The sequence below is a fragment of the Equus asinus genome, chromosome 26 (assembly GCF_041296235.1).
Source record: "Equus asinus isolate D_3611 breed Donkey chromosome 26, EquAss-T2T_v2, whole genome shotgun sequence".
Classification (NCBI taxonomy): Eukaryota; Metazoa; Chordata; class Mammalia; order Perissodactyla; family Equidae; genus Equus; species Equus asinus.
Window position 1 is genome coordinate 19,316,069 of NC_091815.1, and position 16,764 is coordinate 19,332,832.

Consider the following 16,764-nt stretch of genomic DNA (forward strand, 5'->3'; position numbering starts at 1 on the left):
ACAGAATCATCATAATCAAATTATGAAAACCAATAAGAGAAAACCCTAAGAGCACTCAGAGAAAAGACCCATTACGGACAGAGAAACAAAGGCAAGCATTATCACCTACTTGTCTTCAGAAACAATGCTAAGCTGGAAGACAACGACATCCCATCTTTAAAGTGCTAAAAATAAATCAACCTAGAAAATATCATTCAAAATTCCCACCCAAAAAATCATTCAAAAAAGAAAATAAAACAAATATTTTTTTCAGACAAACAAAACCTAAGAGAATTGGTTGCCAGAGACCTACAGTATGGAAAATAGTAAAGGAGATTATTCAAGCTGAAGGAAAATGATTCCAGAGGGAAACTCAAATCTACAAGGCAAAATGGAGATAATCAGAAATGGTAAATATTTGAATAAACATAAAAGATTTTTCTTGTTCAATTTCTGTAAAAGCTAATTGACCTTTAAAAGCAAAAGTAATAACAATATATTGTGGAGTTTATAAAATATGCAGAAGTAACACGTAAAATAATAAAAATAGCTGAAAAATGAGAAGTGGGGAATAGAAGTATTGGTTTAAGATTCTTATATCATATGTGAGGTGGTGTAATATTTTAAAGTAGACAGTAATACAGCAAAGTTGTATATTGTAAACTCTAGAGCAAACACTAAAAACAAAAAAAGAGGTGAGCTTATAAGTCAATAAAAAAGTTAAAATGGAATATTTTAAAATAATCCAAAAGAAAGCAGGAAAAGAGGAAAAAAGAAAAAGGATAAGAAAACGGATGAGATAAATAGAAAACAATTAGCAAGATGGTAGATTTGAATGAGTCATATCAATAATTCTATCAGATGAAATGACATAAACACACCAAATAAAAATGAGAGGTTGTTAGAAAGGATAAAAGGCAACTATATACTGTCTACAAGAAATTCCCTTTAAATATAAAGACACAGGTTGAAAAATGATGAGAAAAGATACTCCATGAAAACACTAAGCATAAGAAGACTGGAATGGCAATATTAAAATCAAGTAACGTAGAGATCAGAATATGGAATGTTACCAGAGATAAAGATTAACATTTCATAATGACAAAAAGGTAAGATCATCAAGAAGACAAAACACTCTTGAACCAGTATGCAACTAACAACTATGTATGTCCAAATACATAGAACAAAAACCAACAGACTGAAAGAAAAAATATGCAAATCCCCTATTACAGTTGGAAATTAAACATTCCTCTCTCAGTAATTGATAGAACAAACAGATAAAACTATTAAGGATATGCAAAATCTGAATACTATCAATGAACTCAAATTAACTGATATTTATAGAACACTACACCAAACAACTGTAGAATATTCATTCTTTTCAATTACACATGGAAAATTAACAGGATAGTTCATATGCTGCCATAAAACAAGTCTCAACAAATGTAAAAAGATTGGAAATATACAGAACATATTCTCTGACCACAACTTAATTAAATGAGAAATAAAAAACAAAAGGATATTTGAAAAATTTCAAACTATTTGGAAATTAAACACAGTTCTAAATGACCCATGAGTCAAGCAAGAAATCACAAGAGAAATTAGAAAATATTTCAAACTGAATTATAATGAAAACATAATGTACCAAAATTTGTGGGATGGAGCTAAAACAGTGCTTAGGGAAATTTTTATAACTTTAAATGCTTATATTGGAAAAGAAGAAAGGTTTAAAACAAATTCTCTAAGCTTCTATCTTAAGAAGCTAGAAATAGAAATAGATGAACAAATTAAACCCAAAGTAAGTAAAAGGAAGGAAATAACAAAAATAAGAACAGAAATCAATGAAATAGAAAACAGATAATACAAAAAAAATCAATGAAACAAAAAAACTTGTTCTTTGAAAAGACTAATAAAAGAGAGAAGCTGCTAGCTAGGCTGATCAAGAAATCAAGAGAGGAAATATATTACCAATATCAGGAATAAAAGAGGGGACATTACTATAGATCCTAAAGTTATTAAAAGCATAGTAAAGGAATATCATGAACAAGTTTATACCAATAAATCTGACAACTTAGAAGAAAAAGATAATTTCTTTGAAAGTCACAAAGTACCAAAAGTGTCACAAGAAGAAACAAAATCTGAGTAGACCTATATCTATTTTTAAAAAATTGAATTTGTATTTAAAAACTGTTCCTCAAAGAAAACTGAAGTCCAGATTTTTTTAAAGGAAGAAATCTTACACAAACTCTTTCAGAAAACAAAGTTAGAGGAAACAATTTCAAAATTCATTTTACGTGGCCAACATTACCCTTATACCAAAATCAGACAGAGACATTACAAGAAAATAAAATTACAGGCCAATATCGTTCATAAACATAGACATAGAGATCTTTAAGAAAGTGATAGCAAATTCAGCAATATATATAAAGGAGAATAATCATAACCAAATGGAGTCTTTTCAAGAGGGCAGGGAAACTTATTTTTCAAAAATCAATCAATGTAATTCACCATGTTCACAAAATAAAAGAAAACAAATCATATGATCATCTCAATAGATGCAGGAAAAGCATTAGACAGAATTTGATATCCATTTAAGAAAAAGAGCCTCAGCAAACTAGGAATACAAAGAAACTTCCTCAATCTGATAAAGAGCATTTATGAAAAACCTACGTAATGAAGAAAGACTGAACACTTCCCCCCAAAGATCAGGAACAGGCAAGGATGTCCACTTTTACCATTTCTATTCAACATTGTACTAGAGGTCCCAGCCAGTGCAATAAGGCAAGGAAATGAAATAAAACACATACATATTAGAAAAGAAGTAAAACCATCTATACTCACCATCAACATAATCAGGTATGTAAAATCCTAAGGAATCTACAAAAAAGCTACTAGAATTAATACATCATTTTAGAAAGGTCTCAGAATACAGGTTTAATATTCAACAATTAATTGTATTTCTGTGTACTAGCAATAACCAACTGGAGATTTTAAAAATTTGAAATACCATTTATAACAGCATCAAAAATTTTTGCATGAAATAGTTCCAGGGACAAAAAATACTAATTTAAATGCATTGAGGACTCATGGCAACATGACATACTAGGCTAAAACAGATAAAACCCTCCCAGCCTATTATAAATACCCCTTAACACTGGAGTGCCCAACAGGTCAGTCCTTGCATATTTTTCTTCTCCAGCTATACCTGCTTCTCATCTCAGGACTTTGAATTCCATCTATGTATAAGTACCCTCCAAATGTCTACCTCTCATTTGCACCTCTTCTCCCCTGTCTTGTATATTCAATAGCCTACTCATCATGTCCCCTTGGATGTGTAATAGACACTTCAAACTTAACCTGTTCAAAACTGAATTCCTTATTTTCCACCCCCCTCCATCTGCTCCTCTTGCTGCCCTCCCTATGTTAGCAATCAGTTTTTCCAGGGACTCTAGTCGGAAACTTTGAAGTCCTCTTTGACTCCTCTCTTTCTCTCACATCCACCTCCAAATCATCAACAAATCATGTTGTCCCTCCCTCAAACTATAATCAGAATCTGACCACTTCTCTCCTCCTCTACCACTACCACCCTGGTCAAACCACCACCATCTCTTGCCTGGCTTATTACGATAGCACATAATTCTTCTCCTTGCTTTTATTTTTGCTTTCCTACCGTCCATTACCTATGAAGCAGACAGATTAATCCTTGTAAAATGTTATGATCATGCCACTCTTCTGTTCACCATTTATGTATTCCCAGTATGCAGAACAGTAATTGGACACAAAAAAAGTGCTCCATAAATTTATGTTAAGTAAGTGAACAAAAAAATGGATAAAATACAATTTAAATGTTTTAACACAAAATGAAGCTCAAAACAAAGATGGAAATGTCCAAGTGCCAAAAATAGAGGAAACTCAAAGCTAGGCTTGGAAGAAGGAGCTGAACTGACAGCGACTTTCAGATGCAACATTAGGCTTTAAGGGAACATGGATAGGAGGTATGGCCTTAGGATCACTTGAGGCAGGGGGCTGGAATTTGCTCCCCTGCATGAAACCCTAGGCCTCCACAGGCTCCCTGTTCCATGATAAGTAGATCAAAAAAAGATCCCTCTCCAACCCCAGACAGAGAAGTCTCAATGGAAGCATGCCATTCACCCTGAACCAAGAGTAATGAAGAGAAAAAACAATTCCCAGGAAATATAAGCCCTAGGTCTGTGCCATAGACAGATGCAGGTCCAAATTGGCACTTCTGGAGTGGTGCGGGAACTCCAGGAGGATTGACCAGCACACAGACTTTCTAGGGTCACTGGAACTCTAAAGCTCCACCACGGCCAACATGCCACCACCCCGCAGAGGCCTCCAAGCCCAGAACACACTACATCACTTACATTTTCAAAAAGCAGCTCCCGTGGAAGATAAACTCACCATAAAAGCTTACATAGTGCACAAGAAAACAAGTCACCACGGGGGAGAGGGGTAAACCCTATATGATAAATACATTTAAAAATATTTAAGGAGATACTTCTTTAAAAAAGACAGATCCGTTTTTTTTACAAAAAAATAGGTCAATTTTAAAAAAACAAATGAAACTTCTAGAAATAATAATATAGTCATTAAAATTTAAAAGTTGGTGATTGGATTAAATAGGTTGGACAAAGCTAAAGAAGGAATAAACAAACTGGAAACATACAAAAAAATCACCCAGCATATGGCAGGGGGAGATAAAGACAGAGAGAGTGCAGAAAAGTAATAAAAAATAAAATGATAAGATCTAACATATACCTAATAGAAAAGCCACAAATTAAGAATTCACAGAGATGAGAGAAGGCAATATTTCAAGTACAATGGCTGAAATGATGAAGTTATGAGTCCTTACTGCTAGGTAGGATAAGGAAAAACAAAGCCCATCAAAAAATCCTAGTTAAGGGGCCCACCCAGAGGTGTAGTGGTTAAGTTCACACACTCTGCTTCAGCGGCCCAGGGTTCGTAGGTATGGATCCCAGGCACCAACCTACACACTGGTCATTAAGTCATGATGTGATGGCATCCCACATACAAAATAGAGGAAGACTGCCACAAATGTTAGCAAAAAGAGGAAAATTGGCAATGGATGCTAGCTGAGGACCAATCTTCCTCACACACACACACACACAAAAAAAAAAATCCTAGTTAAGGGGCCAGCCCCATGGCCTAGTGGTTAAGTTCAGCATGCTCTGCTTCAGTGGCTCGGGTTCACAGGTTTGGATCCTGGATGCAGACCTACACCACTCATCAGCCATGCTGTGGTGGTGACCCACATACAAAATAGAGGGAGATTGGCACAGATGTTAGCTCAGGCCTAATCTTCCTCAAGCAAAAAAAAAAAAAGAGGAAAATTTGCAACAAGATGTTAGCTTAGGGTTAATCTTCTCCAGAAAAAAAAAAACTAGTTAAACTGGAAAACATATTGAATATAAAAATATAATCTTAAAAATCTACCATGAAGAAAATTCAGATTTCCCTCAAAAAAAAATTATCTGACCAGCAGCACACTTCTCATCAAAATTATAGATATCAAAATCAGCAGTTGGAAGTACGAAAGTATTTAGGGAAAACAATTCAATCTAGCATTCTGTACTTTTCTGAATTATCTGTGAGATAATCTGTGAGAGTGAAGTAATGACATTTCTAAACTAATATTGAGGAAGTGTATGACTCATGGACATTTGCTGGAAGAATTAGTAAGGGGTGCACTTTGGGAAGGAAAGTACACTCCAAAGGCTGATGCAAGAAGAATAGTTAGCAAAGAAATTCACAAACATATCTAAATAAGTATTGACTATAACAACATATGTTTAAAAAGTAACGTCCAACTTGGGGCAAGAAGAGGTGATTAAAAGAAGGTGGAATTTAAAACCTGCTCAGTGATATGAACGATAGGAGGAAATCAGCTTAAAAGTTTGCTAAAGTCCTTATATTATTCTGTAGGAAAGCATAGATATTGCTTACTAAGCACGTTAAAAAGATAAAAGTAACCTAAAAAGGAAGAGAAATAGAATGTAAAACTTCCAAACTATTGGCAGGGTAGGGAGAAAACACAGAAAACTAGATGAATAGTGCCAGGAAGGGAGCAGGGCGAGAGCAGCATGATTACACAGAGGAAGCATTACAAGATAGAAACACATCCAAATGTGTCCATGGGTTAGTTTGGGTTCCCTCAGGAGCATAACTTGAAACAAAGATTCAAGTGCAAGTAGTTTAGTTGGGAAGTGATCCCAAGAAATACTGGTTGGGGAATGGGAAAGTGAGACAGGGAAAGGAAGACAGTCACAAGCATTGTGAAGCAGGTTCCCATCGTGGATAAGCGCAGCTTAGTCCCTCTGGAGGTTTCTGAGAGCTGCGTAGAGTCCAGTGTGGAACCAGAGCTGAGAGTGAAAAAGGAGCGAAGAAGCTGGGGTGCATATTTATCAGTCACTGGTTGAGAGACGCTGCCGGGTATTCACTCCCACACACCTTCACCGTAGACTGCTCGTGGCTGAGCAGACTTCAGCTGTTAGAGAAAACTCCAGGCAGAGAGATGTAGGTGGCGGCAGGGATAACTACGGTGAGGCAGGGCATCCCAGAGCTCCTGCTGCCATCAGGATTCATAACACATGTAAACCGACTACAGTTGCATAGAAAAGACAGAGTCCTCAGACTGGATTTTTTTTTTAAGAAAAAAATTCCTTTATATGCTGTTATAAAAGAGACATACTTATACACACAAAATTCTTTGCTCTGGCAGGTGAGAGGGCCTAGAAGCAACGACATCCCAGTAGCAATGAGCACACCCAGCACCCAGATCTTGGTTTCTAATACCAGTCTCCAGCAGAAGGAACCAGGACTCCTTGGAGAAATGGCTGACTCCAGGGCTGGGGCAGGGAAAAAAAAAAGCCTACATCAATAGGAGCATGTCCAAGACACACAGGAGACAACTGAAAGAGCTCCCAGTGGCCAAGGACGGAACAACTTAAGCAACAAAATTAAGTAGATTGGATTGCAGCTCAAAGTATGGAATAAATATCCAAGCGTCTATACTGATATAAATAAGTGATTAAGTAAATAAACGGAGGAGAAGACACAATCTTCCAATGCAGAAGAAGTTAAAATAATTTACGTAGACACTCTGCCCTCAAAGAGGTGCAGAATAACTGTCCACTCCTTAGATGTGGGCTGAACACAGGGACTTCCTTCCAAAGACGACAATAAGGAATGGATGGACAGGAGGGTGGACAAAGTAACTTTACAGTGGAGAACCCGGACAAACATCACCTCAGCCAGGCGATCAAGGTCAGCATCAACAGTGATGTCATATTGACAGTATACACTTTGATATGACATGATGAAAATGGCATTTTACCTCCGTGATCTTCCTCCCTAAAACCCACCATTCCAATTATGAAAAAACATCAGAAAAATCCCAGTGGAGGGATATTCTGCAAAATACCTGACTGGGACTCCTCAAAACTGTCACAGTCATCAAAAAGAAGGAAAATCTGAGAAACTATCACAACCAAGAGGAGTCTACAAAGACATACAACTAAACGTCAAGTGGTGTCCTGGATGGGATTCTGGGACAGAAAAAGGACATTGGGTCAAAACTAAGGTCCGCTAATTCAAGTATGGACTTGAGTTAATAATATCAATATTGGCTCGGTAAGTGTAACAAACGTAATACACTAACGTAAGATGTTAATAATGGGAAACTGGCTGCAGAGCATATGGGGACTCTGTACGACCTTAGTCATTTCTCTGTAAATGTAAAGCTGTACTAAAAAAAAAGGTTATTTTTAAAGAGAGAGAGAGACATCTAAGAATACAAAGAGAGAGCGAAAGTAAAGAGATAGGAAAAGAAATTCCAACCAAACACCCACACAGAGCTAGTATAACATAAGAGAAAATGAGACTTAAGGCCAAAAGCATTATTGTTACTTAACAACAACTCACCAGAAAAATATCATGATCTTATAAACACCTATCAACATAGCCTCAAAATAAATGACTTGTATACTCTTTTTTTCCCAAAAGCTTTAATTCTGAAGTAGGCTCCCAGATAAAGCCCAGGATATTCTCATTTTTCCATTATTTTCCTGCTTCTTATCCTAAATGGTACTGTGACATACTGAAAAATATTCCAAGTTTTACTTTATGTAACTTTAAGTGAAATTATGAAACTGTAGTCATTCTTTTGGGCAAAAGAAAAATGTCTTACAGGCAATTCACATAGAGAATTATCAAGGATAGTCCATGCGTAGGCCTGAACTTTGAGTTTATAATTTAGCATTAGCCTGAAGTAAAAACTCCTAACTCAGTGGTTTGCTTTCTTACAATTTCCACCCTCTCCAGCCTCAAAGACACTTCTATCGGGAGTTGCACAGCACGCAGTGCTCGGGGCTCTCAGAAAAACGCCTGGCAACTTCAAGAGCAGCAGGAATCAGAACCCCGAGAGAGCGTCCAGGTTTCAGCATCTGGAGAGCTCACCCACAGAATGCAGACTGCAGAAGGAAAGGAGGGACTCAGGTGGGTCAATCAATAAGTAAGCAAAGACATTTGCAGAGTTTATCAGGAATATGTCACATTATGTTGACATAGATTTATAAAAAGAGAGCAAGTTTGGTAAATTAGGAATTATGAAATGGTGACGAAGGTAGGAAAAACTGCGAAATCCTCTGCCTCCCCAGGCAGCAAGGAAGTGTAAAGAACACGAAGCCTGCCAACGTCACACTTTAAGATCTCCCCTGTGCTTCCAGTCGGGAAGGACAACGAAATTCCTAGCGCGGCCTGCCTCAGTTTACTAGAACGGTAAACCCCGCACCTTGAGGTCTTGCTCTAAGTTATTTCCAAAGTCAGAGGAACACTTTTTTCCTTCATATCTTAAGCAAATATTGGTGGGATTCGTCTGCCAATTATACTTATATAACAATCACAAATACAATAAATATTTGGGAAAATGAGTATTTGCAACTATATCTTTTCATATCAAAGGGGTTTTCCAACTCAGAATCAATCAGAAGAACTCAGTTATGTAAAGCACATGAGTGTGTGTGTGTGCACGTGTGTTTCTAAAAGCTTAAAAATTATTGAGAGCAAAACTCATTTTATGTAACTAATTTTTAAAAATACTGGTAAGTGGTCTGATTTTTAAATTTATAAAAGGAGTCATTTTTAAAGTTTGAAATCCTTCAGGGGAAGGAAAAACTAACAATGAGTGAGTGCCTACTAGAAATCTAGCTCTGTTTTATATGTAGTATTTTATTTAATCCTTCCAACATCCCACAAGCTACGCATCAGGAAGCCTACGTTATCCACCACGACTCAGGATGGCTAAGCGATCTGCCCGAAGCCACAAGAGCTGGCAAATGAAGACCCAGGACGTGAATTCACATCTCCCTGACGCCAAAGCCTGTATGCGCCATCCAGCACGTAACACACATCCAGTAAATGTTTGAAGAACAAATGTTTCCAAGTCTTACTTTAAAAATTTTATGAACCAAGACTACTACGTAACTCCTAAGAACACAATTAGTTTTATATATATATATATATACACAAAGACAAAAATATTTACTAATACTAGACCCACATACACGTTTAGCTTCAAATATTTTTAAAGTGTATTTAGATTCAGTTCTTCCTGATTCACACTTTCAGAATAAACTGGAAAATCATGTCAGTGACTGGGAGTCAATCCCCAACAAACAGCTCTGGGATGGGAAAAACGGCCACCGAATGAGCAAGGGGTGATTGGAACCAGAGTTCTCCTCAATCTCTCTCATCTTTGTTCCCTGCAAATACAAAGGGGACAACCTTATCAAAAGAAGCCACTCGCAAGGAGGAAACACTGACCTGCTAACTAATACAGGCCCCTCCAGGAGATTCGCACTGGGAGCCACAGAGGATCTACACAGGGACAATTTTCCAACCTCCAGGTGTGTAAAGGTGGGGTCACACCCAGACCCCTTCCAGAGGTGTGGGCACCTCAACCAGTCACAGCACACATTTCCCTCATCCCACCCTCACGTGAACAGATTCTACCAAAAACTTCATTGAACACAGTGGAGAACTGGATTGTTCTGACGCTTATCTTCAATTAATATAGAAACAAACGTACTTTTTCAGAACACAGAAAGTCAACATGATACCAGATGATGCATCTGAACACGTCTCTCCCCCGTGACCTCACAGGTGTGCCAGGGCTCCACAGCTTCTTTTTCTCAGCCCCGTCCTTCCAAATGGCTTCAGCGCATCCATCCACACTGGGTGGGGTGGGGGACTGCAAGAATTTCAGATACTTAGATTACAAATAATGTGACATAAAGTATAATTCCTCCTAAATAAGGCAGGTGTTCAGGGCCGGCCCCATGGCCGAGTGGTTCAGTTCATGTGCTCTGCTTCGGTGGCCCAGGGTTTTGCCAGTTCGGATCCTGGGTGCGAACATGGCACCGCTCATCAAGCCGTGCTGAGGAGGCGTCCCACATGGCACAACCAGAAAGACCTAAAACTAGAATATACAACTATGTGCCAGGGGTCTTTGGGGAGAAGAAGAAGAAGGAAAAAAAAAAGAAGAAGAAGATTGGCAACAGACACTAGCTCGGGTGCTAAACTTAATAAAAAAAAAAAAAGGCAAGTGTTCTTTTTAGGAACTCCAAGTTATTTGAAAAAAGAACTAGCTGCTGTCACAAAGTTTCTAGAAACCATCCCCAGAGTTATAAAACTGGTGACATGAAAAACAGTGGATAAAAACATAACTAAGAATAAAAAAGTTAATGTAATAATATTCTAAAAGTATAAAAATATTTTCCGAAGATTCTGAAATAACTATAAGCAATGCTCACACTTACTCTGTCAAGCATTGAAGGCCTATGAGTCTTCGCAACCTGTAAACTAGATCAACTCAAGGCCTGGGGTCAAAGTTTCATTTTGAGCGACTTCTCATGAAACCACAGCTGCACGCCTCAATCTGCAGCAATACTCTCCTGCCCGACCAGCGGGTGGACAGCGGCATGGTCTCCTCCTACCTCACCTCACCCACCAGAAAAAGGGAAAAGGGCTGCTGTTATTATGTTATTTGGATGAGCAAAATGAAGTCACACTTTTTAATAGAGAAAAAAGCATCAACCATGAGAAGCAGAAGATTTCAAAAAGGGAAAATATTATAGAAGGAAATTAACTTATAAAAATGGGCAAAATAGAAAATTGGAATACAGAAAAAGGGAAGACAAAAGGAAAATGAGGGTTCAACTGGTGAGAATTTTTTTCTATTTAAATCACCGATTAGAAAAAAATTGGAATTTTAAAATGTTAAAATATCAATTATAAAATAAGAAAGGTTTTCATTTAATATATTTTAAAGCACAAAAGGTAACTTTTGAGAATAAATAATTAGGGCAATAACAACTGAACACATCCCACAAATACGCTGTTTTCAGGCACTAGGCATGATGCCTGGTTCCTCCCCCATATTCCTTCTGCTCAATGTGAGGATCAAGCTTCAATCAGAAGAGCCAGAATAAGGAACTTACATAAGGGCTAATTAATCAGCAAATACTGGGGAGAGCCTACTGAGTACAAGAGGTACGAGATGCCGTGCGGGCCCTCATTGTACTGCCACTTCTGTAGATCCCGCTCCTTGAAAGATACACCAACCTCTCCACCTGGCCTTTGCATACCTTCCTAGATTTATCTCACCCTGCCCCCTTGCCACTGACACTCAGCATCTTGCTCACTGCCTCCACTGTCTTGCCCAATGGCCTCTCCCTCACCTGTGGATCAGCAAACCCCTGCTCCTCAGTTGAGGCTCAGAGCCAAGGCCTCTGTGAAGCCGTCTGTAAAGGCCACAGTAGAGTGGCTCCCCTACTCTTTCTCTGTGTGATGGGGCTTTGCAAGCACATCTAATTCCCTGCCACCCTGCCACCTCCTCAAGGACGGGGAGTATGCTTCATCGCCTATGCTTAACACAGAGTAGGGCTCCTATAATCATTTACTAAGTCAGACTGTCACCTAAGATAAATCATAAGGAATCAAGACATATGGGTTTGCTACTGTGATTTTAAACAAAGCTCACAGAGAAGAGTGAAACTTAATCTATTTTTTTAAACAGTAGGAGCATCTCTGGATGCTGTGGGATATTTTTCTTTTGGGGTTATTTCATTGCAAATTAAGAAATTTTAGGGATTGAGTATAAATACCTTGTCTTTCTTAACCAATAGATAAAAATGAAGTCAATGCATCAACATCCCAATCCAAACCAGCACCCCTCCTGAGTCCCCGTCCTCCCGCCCACCCAGTCCCCCAAGTCAGAAGGCCCAGCATCAGCGCTGGATGCCACACTAGGCACCACGCAGGGCAGGAGACCTCTCCTGAAGTACCCTCTGGGCTTTCCCTCTGCCCCCACTGGCCTCTCCTTCGTGTCTCCTCTTGGGCCTCTTTCTTCTCAGTCCGCATTCTCTCTTGTGGAGGAGGATGCCCAGGTCCCTCAGACTCCCTTATACTGCTTCTTCACACACCTTCAGCTGTAATGTGCCTTTGATCCCCATGGCAGCACCTGTGCCTCTTGCTTAGAAGGCTGCCCTTGGTTGCCAAAATCACATGGTTCACTGGCAGAGTGATGAGTGCCTGGGAGCTTCCATCGACCTCAGGGCCTTTAATAAGACCGATGCAGGAGCAGGAAGGCCCCCCTACTCCCTTACCTAAGTTCACACAACTCTGAGGCAAACACAAAAACAAGCACGAATGCCCCTGTCAGACCAGGCTGAAGCCCATCCATTGTGGGGCTCTGGCCTGAGACGCACTCTTGCTTGCCTTCCTGCTATTCCATGTTCTGCTTCCCACAATCCCTTACTAGTGTCCCTTGGGAGCAGTTCCTTAATAATATCTCACTTGCACATAAATCCTTGTCTCCGGATCTGCTGCTGGGGAACCCATTTTGCAGCAGGATGGGAGCAAATTCGCCCAAATTGTTCTACAGATTCAATGCAATCTCTATGAAAACTCCAGCTGCTTTCCTTTTGCAGCATTGACAAGCTATCCTAAAAGGCACATGGAAATGGAAAGTCCCAGAATACTCCAAACAACCTTGAAAAAGAAGAACAAAGTTGGAGGACTCACACATCCCCATTTCAAACTTTGGTACAAAGCTACAGTACTCAGGACGGTGTGGTATTGGCATATAGACATATAGATCGATTGAAAATCCAGAAATACAATTGAGAACTCAGAAGTAAACCCCCATATTTATAGTCAATTGATATTTGACAAAGGTGCCAAGACAGTAGAAAGGGAAAGAACAGTATTTTCAATAAATCGTGTTGAAACAACCAAATATGCACACACAAAAGAATAAAAATGAACCCCTTCCTTACACCATACACAAAAATTAAATCAAAATGAATCAGAGACTTAAATGTAAAAGCTAAAACTATAAAACTTTTGGAAGAAAACATAAGCATAAATCTTTATGATTTGGGGTTAGGCAAAGCCTACTGAGATATGACACTAAAAGTATAAGCAATAAAAGGGAAAAATAGATAAATTGGATTTCATAAAAATTAAAATCTTTTGTGCTTCAAGGGACACTATCAGGAAAGTGAATAGACAACCCACGGAATGGAAGAAAGTATTTGAAAATCTGATAAGGGACTTGTACCCAAAATATATAAAGAACTCTTACAAATCAATAGTAAGAAGACAGCCCAATTTAAAATGGACAAAGAACTTGAATAGTCATTTACCCAGGAAAGATACATAAATGACCAATAAACACATGAAAAGATGTTCACCATTAGTGATCAGGAAAGCGCAAATCAAAACCACAATGAGATACCATTTGACACCCACTCGCTGGCTATAGTCAAAAAGACAGATGATAACAAGCATTTGTGAAGATGTGGTTGAAATCAGAACCTTCATATACTGCGGGTAGGAATGTAAAACGGTGCAGCCACCTTGAAAAACAGTTTGGTATTTTCTCAAAATGGTTAATGTAGACCACCCACCACGTAACCTAGCAATTCCTAGGCATCCACTCAAGAGAAATGCAAACACATATTACATAAAACTTGTACATGAATGCTTATAGCAGCATTATTCATAATAGCCAAAGGTGGAAACAACCCAAATTTCCATCAACTGACAAATAGATAAATAAAATGCAGTGTATCCATACAATGGAATATTATTTGGCCATAAAATGGAACGAAGGACTGACTCATGCTACACCATGGATGAACTTTGAAAACATTATGCTAAGTGAAAGAAGCCAGACACAAAGACTGCATATTATATGATTCCATTCATATGAAATGTCCGGAGCAGGAAAATAGAGAGAGACAGAAAGTAGATTAGGGGTTGTCCACAGCTGGAGGAGGACGCTGGAGAGGCAGGGGGTGATAGCTAAAGAGCATAGGGTTTCTTTTTGTGATGATGAAAATGTTTTAAAATTCATTGTGGTGATGGTTGCACATATCTGTGAATAGACTAAAAACCACCGAATTACATACTTTAAATGAGTCAATTGTATGACACGTGAACTATGTGTCAATCAAGTTTTTTTTAAAATAGCAAACCTGACACTAAAAGGTTAAATAAGAAAACATATCCTAATCACATGTTTTGGGTTTTGTAAAAATATCGAGTACAGAGGTAATTACTAGAAGAAAAATATCAACCTTCCGAAATATCCAAATAAATTTAAACAAAGAAAGTATCAAGCAGAAGAAAAAATACAGAAAATACAATACACAAGTAATTATAAAATAATATGACAGAGTTGATGCCATTAATTAATGTGAATGGGCTTAAGTCCATTGAGAGGATTAACTAATTTATTAAAAGAAAAAGATTTCCAATTTGGCTCACAGAGAAAGACCCAACTATACACCGTATACAAGACACAAGCGAACCAAACGGGTTGCGAAAGGCTAAAGAAAGGGGTGGGCACCGATAAAACAGGCAAAGGGAAACAAGAAGAGAGCACTGGAGGGACAAGGCCTGATTTGCCTTTTTGAAAGACGGCTCAGGTTTCTGCGTGGAGAATGGACTGAGGTGGTAAGATAAACGAGCCAAAGATGGCCTCTGCACAGCGGCCCCCAGCCTGTGTATTTCCTCACTGCAGGCTGAGACCCAGCAGCTCAAAAGACCCCTGGCACCAAGCTCAAATTTTTACACATCCGATCGTTTAAAAGTAGCCCAAAGAAGCAGATTTTTAGCCATTTAGGGCCTCCCTGCCTTGCATAGTCCACAAAACGACACCCAGCATCTGAAGGCCATGGGTAAGACACAGCCTTATGGTCACCAGACTTCAAGCCGCTACTGGCCTTCAGAGCGCTTGACCCAGAGGCTCCCCGCAGTGCTGCTGAGGGACACCACCTAGACACTGAACCCGCCCTCCCCCGGAAGTCTCCCTGCCCGCCTCTGCGTCCGAACAGCAACCCCCGGCTCCGGCCTCTGGACGACTGGCACCCAGAGCGGCTTCCTCAGGTGGGAGCTGTCAAACCACCGCCCAATAAAGCTTGTGTGCGCTACCGCCACCTTGTGGTCATGCCATTTTCCTCACTCAGTCCGCAACCCCTACAGGAGGCAGTCTCCCAGATGACAGATGACAGCGGCTTGACTAGAGAGGGTGGATATGGACATGGGGAAAGGTGGATGGGCTTGGAGCTCCAGAGGCAGATCTAGAAAAGAATGGTCACGTTAGCACACAGATAAGGAAACGAGGAAAAGATGGTAGTGTCCCTCAAAAGACACAATGTCAGTAGGCCCTGCAGACCATAGGTGAAAAGTGGGGCTCCTGTGGTGAACAGGGAAGTCCTACCCAGAGGGCAGGGCATGGCATACAGGAGAAGCTCCACACCCTTTAAGCCAGTCTGCTTCTCAGACGTCTTTCAGGTCAACCCTTGGTAAGAAATACGTTTTGCATCATGTTCCAGTGTGTATGTGTGTACAGAGATACCCACACACAGACACGGACGTAAAGAGTCATGGGATGATAGACACACACAGACACATGAAAAGAGTCATGGAACGATAGACACACACACACAGACACATATACAAAAAGTCATGGAATGACTGACACACAGACACATATGTAAAGAGTCATGGAGTGATCGACACACAGACACATATGTAAAGAGTCATAGGGTGATTGACACACAGACACATATGTAGAGTCATAGGACAATACTCACTGTCACTGGGCCACATCTTTGTATTCTCTATTTGCTCCTTTCTTTTTAACGCAGGTCATGAGCCTTTACATTGCTTTCATTATCTACCAACATGGAACAGCCTGCACTTTAAAAAATAATGCATTTAGTGGTGATTATTTTTCTCCTCCCTGAATTTAGAAGAAGAAAAATTTTTAAGTGATTTTTCAGAAGTTTCCCTTCTTTTGTCCATGTTGCTGGTCAGCTCCAGTTATTCTAGGAAGCTTACACTTTTGATTTGCTGGGGCCTCTGAATGCTGAGTTAAACAAGTGGCTAGAACCTTCTGGCTACAATAGCCCGGAGCCAGAGGGAGAGAGAGTCGGGCAGACGGTTCCTCCTGGCGATCGGAGCGCTCCCGCACCCCGGAATCCTGCCCCTGTAGGAGGCTGCTCTCGTAAAAGTAAACCACTTGTGATTCTCTCAGAATTCAGCCACACTTTCTGGGGCATCTATGATAAGTGGAACTTAAGAACCAGAGAAATTGTTTTAAAAAAAAAAGAGAAGTTTGAAATACATTCATGTATCTTTTGTATGTATGCATAAATACATACCAATAAAAGGCAC

The 16,764-nt window shown here is 39.5% G+C and overlaps 1 long non-coding RNA gene across 1 annotated transcript in view; it reads right to left on the minus strand.

Moving 5' to 3' along the window:
- LOC139042160 (uncharacterized) overlaps nt 1–10,261 on the minus strand; it is an 85,511-nt gene extending 75,250 nt beyond the window's left edge. The window contains exon 1 of the long non-coding RNA XR_011498481.1: nt 10,106–10,261. This is a non-coding gene — a long non-coding RNA (uncharacterized lncRNA). The remainder of the gene's footprint in view (nt 1–10,105) is intronic.
- Nucleotides 10,262–16,764: the final 6,503 nt, after the last annotated feature.